The sequence below is a fragment of the Motacilla alba genome, chromosome 3 (genome assembly GCF_015832195.1).
Source record: "Motacilla alba alba isolate MOTALB_02 chromosome 3, Motacilla_alba_V1.0_pri, whole genome shotgun sequence".
NCBI classification, from domain to species: Eukaryota; Metazoa; Chordata; class Aves; order Passeriformes; family Motacillidae; genus Motacilla; species Motacilla alba.
The window spans coordinates 107,751,580-107,766,885 of record NC_052018.1 but is presented as its reverse complement, the minus strand read 5'-3'; positions in this window follow the sequence as shown (position 1 = coordinate 107,766,885).

Here is a 15,306-nt window from a genome sequence, read left to right as displayed (position 1 = left end):
CATTCTGTAGACCAACAATTGAAAAATCTGAGCATTTCTACAGTGAATTCCTGCTGGATCAGCCTGGTGTTTCTTAAATATTTTTGTAAAGAATACTTTAAAGAACAGAAATGTTGCCTCAATGGAACTAGAAGTTGTCCCATGCAGGATATAGCTCCCCTACATGAAGCATTTGTTTCAAATGTCTACCTGCCAGGTGTATAAAATCTGAGCCTGTGTTTGGTGCTTTCAGTTTAAAGTGGAGACTCAGGCTGTTCATCCTGTTGTTGCCATAGGTGCCACGGGATCTGAAACAGATGACAAAACTATTCTTTCCAAGGATAATTCATACAACCAAAATGCAAAACCTTAGCAAGAGCAATACCAAGGCATAATAGGAATACAGTCATATCAATTTAAATACCCTCTTGAGTGACAGGCTGATGTCAAATTTACTTCACCAAGGAAACATGTTTGTACAAGTAAATATTTGGCATCTGGAGATCCCCCTTGACTTGAAACTAGGCATCAATTAAAGCACTTTAGCTTATGCTGAACTAGTCTGTGCTAAGCAATACAGTGAGAAACACCTTAACAGATTTACATCTTGAGGATCTCATCCACTGATAATTATGAATGAAATTAATAGAATCTGGAGGACCTGATTTTGTAGTGACATCCCCAGGGGGGAGCTCACAGTGGTAATGCTGGCTGGCTCTGGAAATGTAGGTGCATTAAATGATAGGGAGTTGTAATGGGAAGTGAATCTGGTGTGAGTCATCAGAAAAGAGCAACTGGGAAAAACATTATTTTTAAGGGAAGGCCTTTAACCCATGTACTTAGTGCATATGTAGTCACAAAGGAGTTTCACTCAGACTAAAATTCTTCAAAATTACATCTGGTATTCAAGAGGCTTAGGCAAATCAGAAAGTCTTCACTGTGAGAAGTTAAAATATTTTCTATTTTTGAATTATAGTTAATGTTTTTCCACAGAAAAATATTTTGACCTTTGAGCATTTAAAGATGAACCTATAACTTTGACAGCCCAATATAGTTTTTGGTGGTAGTGTAAGAAGATCTGAATTAAAATAGTCAAAACATCTCTCACATTATGCACTCACTCAAAATTCAGGTTTAAAACCTTCTTGGGGATTCATATTTAATATTTAGTTAAACGTTGCCAATTATCTCTGGAGCCACAGAATAAAACAGAACTTCAGTAATTGTCACAAAAAGTGACATGGAACAGCTTATTCCAATGTGAATGAAGCTCTGAACAGAAGTAATTCTTTTAAAGAATAAAAAAGGAAAAACATTAAAGGTTCAGTATCACTCATTAATATTAGTTACTTCCAACATTGATCAGGAAATGTGATCCTCTAAAACCATCTCAAAGAAGATGCTGTCATTTGGATAATTACACGTGACCCTAATTTATGCCAAGATATATGTAGAAGTAAACTAATTCTTACAGCTATTCAAATATTTATAACCTTTCAAGCTGAGTAGTGCTAATGAGACCTTTTATACACTTACAAAGAAAAATTAAAATAGTGCTTTTAGCTTGGCTTTTATAAAATCTTCTTTTCCCAAAGATGTCATACAGCAACACAGCTGTGGTGGCATCACGTGCAGAAGCCCGGGAGGTCTGAAGAATAAAGCAGGAGCTATTCTTTCCATTGCATTCAGATTTCCTAGGGCTGTTGTTTTGCTGGCATTGATGGACTCTAATTCAGTATTGAGGGGTTCAAATTGAATATGAATGTTTCCCTAGGCTTTTAAGAGTATTTACAGAGCAATGGCCTGAACACCAATAGCTCCTGTTCCACTGTCTGCCAGCTAACTACAACACATTTTTTTTGACAACAAAGATCTCTCAAGTTCTGTCTCTCCTCCCACACTCCCAGAGTATTAGTTTCAGCTTAATGGGACTGTTAATTAGTAACATTAATATTAACATGAGGATAGGGTTAATAAAATTAAAGGGTTAGTAACATTAGGGTTAATAACATTAAATAAAAAGATGACCTGGAAGTTAACTTGCAGGAAAAAAAGTCTGGTTCAGGCTTACATAAAGCTTCTGGTAAGAGAGAGGACTTCTAAAGCCCTTTGCATTCATTAATGGCAGGGCTGGGTTGGCACCTGAAGCTGCAGAAACCTGAAGGAAGCCACCAGAGGGCCAGTAAAATACTGGTGACTGATAGCCCAGATCAGCTTCTTCTTCTTGTTACTTATTTTCCTGAGGAAAAAAAAAAAGTCTTTATTGCTCAGCTTGGTTGGAGCTTTTGTAAAACAGGTATCTTACTAGAATTAGCTTGCATATAATATATATTTTGCTAAATATATTTTATTTCTGAGTAATGATAAAAAAAATTGGTCTAGATGGTTTAGCATTCTAAAAGCTCTAGGTTACAGAATTTCTTTGCCTCACAAATCCCTCAGACATCCACCACAGCACTGAAAATCACTATTGACCGCTATATAGATCTAAAGACTGTGTAATTCACAGTTAAAAACACCAAACATTTCAGAAATCTTAATGATTTTCCTCTGTGACTATTTCTTCATTTTGATATGCTCCCTGCACACTTGCCCACTGAGTCACTTTCTTGGATCATCAAACAATCTATAATCCGCATTTTACAGAACGGTTTTCCAAAAACAATAACCTACTCCCAAATGCAAATCAAGTGAACAATGATGAATTGGGCCCACATTCAATTAAAAGTTTAGACAAATACCAAGCCATTTTACCCCACGGAAGCACTTCTGAATGTGAATTGAAAATTAACCCCATAAGGGATTAAAATGCTGAACTGGCAAGGCAGGTGATGTGAGCTCCCAGAAAACAAAGGTGACACTCGTATTTATTGAATCATTCATTGTCCTCTTTAAAGACAATACTACAGAAGATTAGCTCGGGGATGTATTGGACTTGCATGGCCTGGTTTTGGTACTGGGGGGCTACAGGGCTGGCTTCTGAGAGGAGCTGCCAGAAGCTTCTACCATGTCTGGCAGAGCCAATCCCTGGTGGCTCCAAAGACGGATGTGCTGCTGGCCAAGGCTGGGCCAGCCAGATATGGTGGTAACGCCTCTGTGATGACACTTTTTAGAAGAAAGAAAAAAAAAAAGTTATTGTGCAGTTGTAATTGCCAGAGAAGAGTGAGAACCTATGAAGGGAACAACTCTGCAAACACCCAGGTCAGTGGAGAAAGAGGAGCAGGAAGTGCTCCAGGCACTGGAGCTGGGATTCCTCTGCAGCCTGTGGTTAGACCATGGTGAGGCAGCTGTGCCCTGCAGCCCGTGGAGATCCATGGGGATGCAGAGATCCACCTGCAGCCCATGGATGAGCTGCGGGTGCCTGAGAAGGGGCTGTGGCCCTGTGGGAGGCCCATGGAGAGAGGAGCCCAGGCCAAAGCAGCCTGTCCTGGAAGGGCTGCTTCCCATGCGAGAGTGACCCCACACTGCAGCGGTTTTGGGGGGACTGCTGCCCATGGGATGGACTCACACTGCAGCAGTTTGCAGGGAGCTGCTGCTCATGAGCTGGACTCATGTGCGAGAAGCTCATGGAGAGCTGTCTCCCATGGGAGGGACCCTACAGTGTGGCAGGGGAACATCTGGGGTGGACATGTAACACGTAGAAGTAGAAGAAAGTGTAATTTTTTTGTTAAAGATGATGCTTTAAATTTTTGAGACGCATCTGCTTTAGAAAAGCTTTGTAATTCTACTGTCTGACACTGCCAGCATGCTTTACAGAGGGCAAGCAGCATGTGGGGAAAGCAGATACTTAAAGCCAAGGCTGTTAACTTGCAGTGAGGTGATGTCTTCCATTCTTAATCTTTGAAATTCATTCAGTGTGTCCTAGATATGAGAAGAAAAGAAATGATGCACCATTTCTTTCAAAGCAATCTTTATTTTTGAGGTATACACACGGATTTATGTGTATTTCTAGATATTGTTCATCATTCATATTAGCAATAATCGATGTAAAATGTCACTCAGTTCTCTACTTTTATTCTTAATATATAGAATTTAAACAGTCTTGTTATGCTGCTGAGCTGTATTTGCAACATTTGTTAAGACTGACATCCCATACATAAAACATCTAAAAATTTAACTTATCTGCTTTTGAAATGGCACAAATATGTTCCCATATTTTATGAGCTTGAAGGAGTTTGGGCTCCTTAGATTGAAGAAAAGCAGGTTATAATTGGTAGCTGGAAACAGTGTGATCATTGAAAAGATATACTCTGTATGTATTGACTTTTAAAAAGCAGCGTTAATGGCCCATTCACTGTTTAGAAGACTCTTCAATAAGTATTTAAAGATTCTGCTTTATTGGCACTAGGAATTTAGTAATAACAGATGTCAGAACTCCAGTGTTATCAATGAAATATCATATTTTATGATATTTAATATTTATCAGACATTGCAGAAAACAAAAAGTTAAAGAAGATATAGTTGTGTAGTAAACACCTTCCATTTGTCACTCTTCATAATTTTGTACCTGTGCTTCTCTATTTTCTTTTATTTTTTTCTTAAACTGTTTTCATTCAAGGAGGCTGCTCTTGTCCCAGGCACAATGCATTTAGTCAGCATGTTTCTAGAACTTACAAACCTGGAATGAAAACACTTCTTTCAATAAGTAAATCTGATAGGCCCTTTCCAAGTATAGTATCTGACAGAATAACTGAGATAAAAATTCACTGAAAAGTTCACTGAAATTCTCAAAAAACTATTGCTTCATTTAGTGTGCCATGGGCATCACAATCACTTGAGCATTTTTTTTTTCTGAGTGTTTGCCTGATTGTGTTTCACATTAGCCTGACCCAATTTACCCACATCTGAAAGGCAATGCCAAGCTTCATTCCCTGTGAGTCAGCGTAGCCTCCACAGACAGCCTGGGGATATGTACAGCTCCTGTGAATGTAGCTATAGCCTTGTTTTATGATTGCTGGAATCTGACCTATAAGAAGGAACCTTGCTTCCATTTTTATCCTGCCAAAGCTGTTTCTTAAGCCAAGGAACCCAAATTCTGATTTTTCCTAAGAAAACAAACTCCAACAAAACACATACACAATTTCCCACCCCTCTCCACACACCAAAATACTGTCCATGGCTACTGGTATAGATTTTGTTAATGCCCCTCACTGTTACTTCCATCTACTTTTTCTTCCTGAAGAAAACTCTTATAATCAACCTTTCTGTAAGGGAGAATCTCATAAAAAGAAGAAATAAAAATTTAGCATTCCCGTTGATATTTCTTCAGAATCTGAAGCACAGAGTCTGGTGCTCAGGTAGTTCCCATTTTAGTTTTCTCTATCAGGGTATTGCCGTGGGTCTTTAGGGCAGTCAGAACTTGGTGAAGGAGAGATCTTGACTCCATTTCAGAAGGCTGGTTTATTATATTATGATATATATTACATTAAAAAGACCACACTATAACTATACTACAAAGAACAGAGAGAAAGGAATCATCAGAAGGCGAGACAGGAATAGAAAGGAATGAATAACAAAGTTCTGTGACTCCCAGAGAGTCCCAGAGCTGCTGCCTCCTCGACTGGCCACCAAGTAGAAACATCCCACACTGACCAATGGAGAAAGCACCTGCTGCATTCCACAGCAGCAGATAACAAATTGTTTACACTTGAAGCTGAGGTCCTTCAGCTTCTCAGGAGAAGAAAATCCTAGCAAAGGGATTTTCACAACATATCACAACTACAATCAGGGCGTTACTTTTTCGACTGAAACTTGACGTCACTTCTGCAATGGCATTTGTGACCACAGATGGTATTCAATCATCATTAAAGGTAATGGGCACTTTTGCCTGCAACATCGGCCCTTTGGGACCAAAAACCTTTTCAGTCTTCTTTCTAATCCTGCTCAGATGTAGGAATATACCAGGAGAATCCAACAAGACTCTTACATCAGAGCAGTTTTGATGGTTTTATACATTTTACTTATATTAAACTAGCATACAAAAAAAGTTCAAACATTTTAAACCTCTAGCTATCATTGCTGAATCACTCAAATATTTCATTTAGATAGCACGGTGTGAAACTGCCTAAAGAGGGTGATGGCCAATTAAGGATCCAAAGAAAGGCAGGGGCAGACCTTGTGTGAGACTGGATAATACACACAAAAAAAGTCTGCTGGCAGAGTTATATCACTAAATGAGTATTTTGGCAAGGATTGGTTCATCGAGCCAAGTCAGCTATGCTAACAAAAGCACTTTAATATCTTGAAGACTTGTTGTGTCTATGCTGGAAGGACAGTGGAGAACTAATAAAAATAAAATTCAGTGGTGTTTCTAATTTAGAACTTTTTTTAGACAGGGTTTAAATAGGTTTTTCACTAAATAACTACCGCTAGGATTTCTATTTTCTGGTTTTTCATTTCCCTCTCTCCATGATTTGCACTGTGATGACCTCCTTAATCTAGGTTTTAAATCATCTCTATCAAACTAGAGATCAAACTATCTCATCTTGGTGTTATAATATTAATGTGCTTTGGATGTTTTTTTCAGCTTGGCAGCCTTGTTCAAAAATGCACATCATTTATATTCAGGTAAGTCCTTATTTGCATGAAGAAGTTCAAGTGCAGCAGCTTTTCTATTTTCCCTGGAATATTTTTCATGTTTGAAACATGTAACCATTCTAGATCACCTTTTCCACAGCTCGTGTAAGTCTATCAAAATCACATTTGCTCTAGGCAATAAACCAGCCTAAAGCTGAAATACTGGCTGTGACCCTTTGGAAAAATGTAAAGAATTTATCAGTGAAAGTGTTATGTCCCTTTGGCAGTGTCTCAATTAATTATCCTCGTGCCACTGTAGGCACGGCAGGTATATTGCCATCAAATGTTCAGGGTGAACTAAAATACATTCTGTTATTCCATCTTTCACACACAAAGCTTTTTTTAAAGCTAGGCAGATATTGTTATTATAGAAAGGGGAAAATTGTGCAAATTTACTGCAGAGCTCTGCTAAGGCAGATGTGGTGGAACACTGTTCATCTGGTTTTTTAACTTCTCATAAAGGTTGTGGTCTGTACCTTCTAACTCTATCCTAAGCTGTGTGTTTAACTAGAAAAACAGAAGCTGAAACCACAGAAAAATTGTTGCTGATCTTGTGATAGTTTAAGGTGAATGTTACCTGCTGCATCTGGATAAATGGCTTAGTGTTGGGGGACTGATAGAGAGTTGTTCTGTCAGCTCCTCTTGGACTAACCTCATTACTTTAGGATTCTTCCCTGAGGCTGTTTCTACCCCATTTTGTACAACTAGAGCAACATGATGAGACTGAAGTTCTGAAGTTTTGCAGATTTGAGTCTATAACATGAAATACTAATTTTTCTTTTTTTTTTTTAAGGAATAGTTGATTTCCCTTGTATAGGAAACTTGTTCAATTGTCCAATTAGATTGCCAGAAGGGGCAATTTATTACTAAGGTCTGAGAAGTCATATTCTAGGAGGGTTTTTTGTGAATTTACATCCATTACGATTAAATAATGTTTTTTGACAACATTCCATATTACTTAACTTTTAGGGTGATGTTAAATAGGGGAAATTATCAGCAATTAAGATGAGTGTCAAATCCAGAAATCACCATGAAAATGGTTTTGCTGCCTTACAGAGCCAGTCTAAAATAATATTTAAAAAAAATTAAATAATATTTTAAAAACTGGAATACATACTCTGCAAACAGAAAATTGTTAATATTTCATGAACCACAGAAGTGCTCCATGATGAACATAGCATTTTTCTTATTAGCAGTGCTTATTTTTCTTGTTAGCAGTGCTATTTTTCAATCCAGAAAAATTAGTCTTGTTTTCAAATGTTGCAAGAGTGTATTATTATAATAAATAATAAGGCCCAAAGAACTAACTCAATTGTTTACTATGCTGTTTTCAAATGGATTGTATATTGACAAACCTCTTTATTACCCCACATGCAAAGCATCAACACAAAAGAAATTCAGTCTGAAATGTGTGCAAGTCTCCAGCAGAAAAAAATTAACAATAACAAACTTATGGAGAGCAGCCTGTGATTCTCTAGTTCACAGACGAGACTGTCTCCAGTATAGCTTATTTCCAATAAAAACACTCAAATGCAACTGGATTTAGCCATAAACTAAGATTTTATTTCAAAAACTTACTACTAAAATAACTGCATCTGGAAGCAAATATTTGATGAGCATTTCTTACATACAGCTCAACTATAGCTTAGCACTTGAAATTGAACTCATTTAGTAAGTGCCCTCTTCACAAATCATGTCTCTGAGGTATTGATTTGGATACTGAAAATGAGCAGAACCAAAATTAATGGCCACTTTGCAAAATGTGGTGGTATTCAAATATCGTGGGGCTGTATGCGGTGAATTTCCATTTCCACCTGATTCCTCGTTTAAGGACCTGGACTGATTCATCAGTCTTGGAGGGACTTTTCAGGTTCCTGCTTTAGCAGCAGCAAGATACAAGACATTGATGGTACATGCTGCTATATATAACAGCAGCTTAATGCTATTTCATTTTTCCAATAATAAAAATATATCTCACCACAGTAATGATAGCACATCGTAAGACTTTATTGAAAATTGCAATTTTTAGCTATCACTTGAGAGAACACTTACTGTAAGAAACAGTCTTTAAGACTCAGGACTTAAAAAAATGAGCTCTCATTAGCTCTACCCATTCCTGTGCTCAAATGTATTTCACTGCCCAGTTCTGTGGTGGTGACCAACTACCAGAGAGAGGGGCAGATAATGAGAGGTGCTTGTGGCTCAGCTACTTACTAGTAAGTCCATCTGTAGTAAGATGTGTGGTTGGGGGAGGGAGAACAATTTCTGTGAGGTGGCAGCTGTTTACCGAATTAATTTCTGGGTCCTGGGGGCAAATTCCAGGCAATTCCATCATATCCCAGTGATGGTCCTGCTCCTCCTGAGCACAGGACACGGCTCCTGGACTTTACTGCTGTGCGAAGAGCAGACTTGAGATCTCCAGCAATTTTGGTGACGAGTCATTTGGGAACACATGGTCTCAACATCTGTGGTGGTCAGGGCTGGGCAGCCAAATTGCAAAGGTGGGCAGTTGCACTCTGAAGTGCATGGACTTCTTCTCTGTGGAAGCTGCCCTCCGGAGAATTGTTTCGATTGTGTCCCATAATAGCCATTCATACGAGCTGTGAGTGCCTCTGAGACATCATCTGATCTCTGTTCTTCCTGCCTGCTGTGTCCTCAAGTGCCACCTCAGTGTCCAGACAGAACAGCAACCCTCGGAGCGAGGGCTCAACTAGAAGCACAAGTCCCTGTGGTGCTCCCTAGGAGTAACTGGAATTGTTGTCATTGCTTTGTGCTTTCCAGTCCTGGCAGGTTCTGCAGTCATTCACACATGCAGTGTCAGTGGTGCTGGGGTCTCACCTCCTGGAAGCTCAGGGCAGACACAGTGCCTGAGCCTCCCTTCCTGTTATCCCTCAGCAATGCGAATGGTCCATGCTGATCCTTGCCAAGCTTGGCCAACCTCATTGCCATGGCACCCAGCAGGGTCTCAGCTCCTGCTGGTCTCCACAGCACTGCTTTGGGGTCACCCCAGAGACCACCAGAGCCTGCCTTGGGACTCCTGAGGGCTGCTTCCCAGGTGTAGGCACTAAAGGCTGCAGTTCCAAAGGTTCCATTAGCGGTGAGCGTGTGGGGCTGCTGCCTGTCCATGCTGCCTTCAAATAACTGTGGGGATGCAATTTGGGTGCTCGTGAAAAATACTGGTACTTCAGGCAATTATTCAAATTTATGAAAAGAAGTAATGGGTAACATATTTTGTGACTGTGTTGGAGGGGCTAAGCCTTCTCCCTGATAAATTATACAATTATGCTTTGAAATGGATTTACTTGTTTTGAAACATTATTTCTCTGTGGTTAAAAAAATTGTTTTCTGCTTCTGAGAATATCCAAGTTATTAGTAAGCAGGTTCATTTTGTTATGAAACTGTTTTGTTTCTATCCAAACAGAAAGTGTCTGAGGCAAATAGTCCTAATTTGCTAACTAATTATATAATTATTTTTTTCCTTTAAAAAGAATAAATTTAGCTAATTCTAACACTTTAGTAACCTGGTAGGATAGTTATCAAAACATAAGAGATTAAATTCTAATGAGAACACTACACACTGCTTCTTGAAAGGGCTTTCAGGAAGGGATTGCTAAAGGAAGAAAAGAAAAAGTAAATTCATTTTCCAGCTTATAAAAAAGGCAGCATAGTAGCACTGAGCTGTAGCTGTAGCCACCTACATGAACAATCATAAATTAAGTGATGCTTTAACCAGCTAGCTGTCCCTTAGACTGCTATGCATGAGCAGGCAGAAGGTCTTCATTTTCCCTGGAATGGATTATTTGGGAGAATTTGCTATCTATCAGCCTTAACTGCTCTACTTCTTGTATGTAAGTGCAGATGGATTAACAACCAGGAGGATATCAGGACCTTTGTCAAGCTTGTAGATAACCCAGGGAAGAGGATACACAGTGCCAGCTCCTCGGTGTTACTGTGAGGCAGGAAATGGCCTGGAAGCAAGACAGCACTTGGGGATAAGGTTGCTGGATCACAGAGCTCCTCCGAGGAGAGGGCAGCGAGCAGCACTGGAGCCCTGCCCAGCTCCCAGCAGGAGGGAGCAAAGTGTTTTATACTCCCTGCTCTCGCTGCCACCGTCAGCACCTGGATTTGGATTCACTGTTGCAAAGAACATTCTGTGTCCATAATAAATAATTTTCTCACAGTCAAAATAAAAGGAGGGTTTCGTGGGGAGTTGGATAGGAACGGAACAGAACTTGTAATACAATTCTTGACCAGCTTGAGGAGAAATATAAACAAACCTGCCTCCTAGAGGTCAAGAAATACTTGTGGACTAGTAAAAAGATTTGCACTGATTTGGGCACATTGGGAAAAGCTGTTAACATACTAGCAAGAAAAACTACTGTAACAAAGCAAAAAAATTAGTTAATGGTGATGAGGACTATAAAAAAATGTAGTAGTATATCACTGATAGAGTAACTGCTATTTAAAAAGCAATAAATTCCAGTTATGGGGAGGAAATTTTAATTAACACCATTCAGGCTCACTATTATTATATATAGCAGAATTTTTAATAAAACTATCTCACTTAAAACCTGAAAATTTTGAATGAATTCAAAGTGCTATAAGATAATTGCACTGAATACAATACGCACAAACTGTTGTGATACCCAGGAGATTAAAGGTAAAGCAGTTCTTTTTATGACATTTCTGTTCTCCTTTCACGCCAAACAAATAATTTAGAACAATTTAATTGAGAGGAAAGTAGTGAAGTGGATATGGTGTGTATTGCATTAAGATGGAAAAAAAAAAAAAGGAAAGGAAAATGTAGATATGCTTGTGCAGTGCTGGAAGCATTGCAAGAAAAGGAGCAGGAGCATGTGTTGCATTTACAGGGGATAAAAATACACGGTGCTACTAATGGAAAGATGAGCAATAAAGAACACAAAATGTTAGGCAAAGCAAACAAAATGCAAGAGAAGACAAAAGAGTAAAATTAGAAAGAAAAATTACTTGGAAAATAATTAAGTAATCATGCCATTCCTTCGGCAGACACCCTCCACCCCATCTCTTTCTTTTGTCTTGGCCTCTGCACAGTATAAAGATACAGTTCTCTGCCTAAAAGCCACGCTATCCAGCAGAGCCTGAGGCTACAGCAGGATCTTTTCTTGCAATGTAGTGCAAGGAAGTACAGAGTGTGGGGATGTGCTCACACAGCCATATGCATTGTGGTACACCAGTCAATTGAACTGAAATTCCTTGGGCTAGTCCTTTAAAGCTGGGTTCTAGATGAAAATGTCAAAAGGGTGGTGGTAAACTTCAGCAAATCCAGGGACAGGTGGCCTGGAGAGGCTGTGAATCCACTGCCCCAGGAGGCGTTCAGCACCTAACCTGTCAAATCTCTGAGCACCCTTGCTTTGGACTAACATCATCTGTGAGCCTTCCAGCCACAGTGCATCCATGATTCCTTCATTTTGTACATGCTGGGACTCTGTATCACACACAGGATCTCACTAATGTTCAGGAGCACCTGTACTCTCATAATGGAAATGTGCCTTGATATTTGCTTCCAGCCTGTTCACTAAAGGTGTGTAGGAATGGGTGGATTTAACACCAAAATCAGTCAGAAATGGTGAGAATAGCAACATGAATGGAAGATGCCATGAATAGATGGCATAATTTGGAGGGAATAAAGCTAAACCAAACAAAATAACCAAGCAAAGGAGAGAGATGGGGAAGCAGACTTGAAAATTAATTCAGTTATTTCTTGTTATATATGAAATACACATATATTTGTAGTGGTATAATTCCACTGATTTTCATGATGCACATTATCTCTTGAAACAAAAATAGTATGATGTAGAACACCTATGTTCAAAATAGCCTCAGTTTTTTATCAGCTGTTTTCTACCAGCTTTACCCTGTATGTAATTTAAAAATTTTGAGTTATTTTTTCAATTCTTACATCATTTATCTGTCTCCTCATTCTTTCAGCTCTCAACCACCTCTTAGCTTTTTTCTTCTGTCTGGTGACAAAGTTGCTATAAAAGACAAATCAGAAAAAATAGCAGAATAATGACGGTGGATGTCCCCTCTGGTGAGATCTAGATTTCCTCACGTACATTTCCAATGCATGACATTCTTTCATTTCAGTCACTTGAAAGCTTTCTTTAATAATGTAATTTCAGAAGCTAATTTAACAATTAGCATGTTAGTCTTTTAAAGGTACTCCCATCTTTTATAGGTTTTAGCAACCAATTACTTCCCAGCCCAAGCAGCCCCAGTTCAGCGCTATAATGGCACAGCATGTTGGAATAAATCACTTGCCTTCTGCCCTTTTCAGTCTTAAAATAAAAATCCACGCATAGATGTAGATGTGTGCAGTCATGAGGGAAGAACCAAAACAAGAAAATGCATGTTTGCCTCTTCTTATGATCACCTGGCTTGACTCTTTCCAGTGCCAGGATGTTGCTTTCCTGGAAAGAAGAGAAGCTATAACTGAAGGGATTTTATAACCAGGGAATATTTTTACTACTACTGCAGATTAACATTATGCTTTCCTCTGCTAGATGTGATCCCATTTAATTATGTTCTGTCCTTGCAGAGACACTAGACTCTCTTGATGTGACTCTCCTGATGATAAGAAGGTTGTACACAGCCTGCTGAGGTCGAGTTCCCAGCAGTCACAGAGTACATCAGTGGTGCTGGTGAAGTCAGTGGAACTGCTTTTATGTACTTTATGTTTGAGCACATTGTTATACCCTCCTTTTTTTCTTTTTTTATTTTCTTTTTTTTTTTGAGCACATCATTATACCCTGATTTTTTTCTTTTATTTTCTTTTTTTTTTAGCTCTGTTCTTCTCTATTGAGGTCACATTGACTTTCATTCTGTTTGTGCTTTCAATCTTTATTTTTTGCTGAGGACGTTGTAGGCTGAACAGGAATTCCGCTTGGCATACAAAACAGTAATTTCCTACTTAAAGTTTTCTTCTCTATCAAGTACTTTGTGGAACACATCTTAGTCCATTCAGATACATCTTGGTTCATTCACATACAGAATGTCTGAGATTAAAAGCTACTTCTATTTCCAGCAGCCACTGGCAGAGTGGCAGAAAAGGTTCGTTGTTTTTCATGCCAGAGGCCTGAAAAGGTTTGTTCAAGCACCACCATCACACCTACAAACACCTGAACTGTGGCAAACTCCCAGGGAGCCAGTGTGGCATCCACTCCACTCTGCATTGAGTCATCTCTGAGTTGGGACACTTTCCTCTTTTCCTCTCTGAGCCAGGAATAGTTCCAGGAGCAGAAGACAGTTCCAGTCTGGATCAACTGCTGAATTTTTCAGCTTGTATTTTTATCTCTTCCATATGATGCCGATCCTGGAGAGGAGCCGAAGCTGAACATTCCTGCCTTTTTTCCTGGGTCTTCTGCTGCACATTAAAAATCAGGTCTGTGGGGTTATTGTGGAAAGTCTGGAAAGTGCTTTCTCTTTTGCCTTTCCCCCTTGCCCCCTTTGCCTGTGGCTGTAATGAACAGCAGCTCTCACTGCAGAACTCAGGTACAACGTGGTAACAACATGCAGTGATTATAACATGCATCAGTCCCACACGGTGTACGTAATCACACCTGGTATTTCGGAACTGGAATTAAGTCTTGGGAAAATGCTCCGCTCGTTTACATCACCAGACTGAACGGTGTTAACATACTACTATATTGGAACAATGTTTTCCAAAGTAGTTGATTTAAAATAGGCCTGACTTCAAAGGATCTATGAAAGTCTCTTCTCGAAGTTTGTAATGCTGCAACAAATCAAAAGTGAGACATGTATATAAAAATATTAAAAAATTAGTCTTGTCATAAGTGTCACTTAATAATGTGTATATATTAGATTATTTGACTATTTATCACAATATATTTATGTGTTTAATGTGTTATTTACTATCAAAGATGACAATATCTAGATACAACTATAACCTTAGTGGTTAAACTGAAAGACTGTGCATTTGATTACTTATGAAACAACAGAATCATGAGATCATATCTAAAGACATATCACAAGTACAGAAACGATTGTCTTTCTTTGAATAGTTTAGCTATCACTAGTAGTTTACCTATATTTCGCTAATTATTTGATGGAACAAAAGATAGTTCCCTGACAAAGTGGACAAAAATCACAAAGCTGTGAGGAACACGAGTATATTGCCTTTCATCTTCATCTCCACTCACCCTCTTGGACAAATGGGGCTTGTAGTTACTTGTTTCCTCTTCAGCACGTTTGCCCAAGGCAACAAACCAAAGAAATCACAGGTAGCAGTTTATCAAGTGCTTTCAGGCAGTTAACTCCCACTCTTCTGTCACTCGGCATCATTTTATTAACAGAACCTTGACCCAGGTGTGCCATGAGCTTGAAAGTTCAGTAGGTGGGATGCAGCTGTCACATGAAAGATGGATGATGTGCATTTTATGTTTTCAGTGCGTGTTAGTGAATCTCAGAGTGGACGTGCTAATAAAAGATGACATCTTACCAGAGATATTGCGGGAGCCTTGGGAAAAGGACTCAGAACAGTTCCAGCATGTGATAGGAATGGACAGCAGGAGAGACTTCATGGTTAATGTACAGGGGCTGAAAGTTTCTATTTGAATTTCCAGCGGTGGAAACGTGCATGGTACAGGGTTTATCAAAATCAGCAGGACCGTGGATGGTGCACAGTTTGCTACACAAGCAAGGTTTGAAAAGAATAATGATGGCTGAAATAAATTTTTATTAAATATAAAT